This window comes from Corvus brachyrhynchos, unplaced genomic scaffold (assembly GCF_000691975.1).
Source record: "Corvus brachyrhynchos isolate BGI_N302 unplaced genomic scaffold, ASM69197v1 scaffold137, whole genome shotgun sequence".
Taxonomy (NCBI): domain Eukaryota; kingdom Metazoa; phylum Chordata; class Aves; order Passeriformes; family Corvidae; genus Corvus; species Corvus brachyrhynchos.
The window spans coordinates 55,431-55,960 of record NW_008238830.1 but is presented as its reverse complement, the minus strand read 5'-3'; positions in this window follow the sequence as shown (position 1 = coordinate 55,960).

The window sequence follows — 530 nt, the reverse complement described above, 5'->3', positions numbered from 1 at the left end:
GTCTCAACCCTGGCGGACAGAACAGGGACGCCTTCCACTGTCCCAGGATGCTCCAAGACCCACCCAGCCTGCCCTTGGACACTTCCAGAGACATCAGGGGCAGCCACAGCTTCTCTGGGCAGCCTATGCCAGGGCCTCACCACCTTCTCGGGGAACATACCTAAATCTAATCCTACTCTCTTTTAGTTTAAAACAATTTCTTTCCCAGTACTCAATAAATCAGATTTCTTCGGGGGGGGAAGAAAAGAAGGTTTTTCCACTACCAGCAATATGGAAGAGTAGCAACCAGCTTAATGGCAAACTACTGCCAAAAGCAGAGGGGCAGCCTTCAATTTGTAGATATATTTTACTGATTCTGACCTTGTACAAAAGGACTATATTTTAAACACTGAAGCCGTCAATATATTTTAAAGGATCGTACAAAAATGTCAACATATTTTCGGCTTTTTTTTTTTTCCCCCCTTTTTTAAACCAAAGCAGGGTTTGGTTTGGATTTAAACCCTGCCCTGCGGCGGCTGAAACATCGCGGT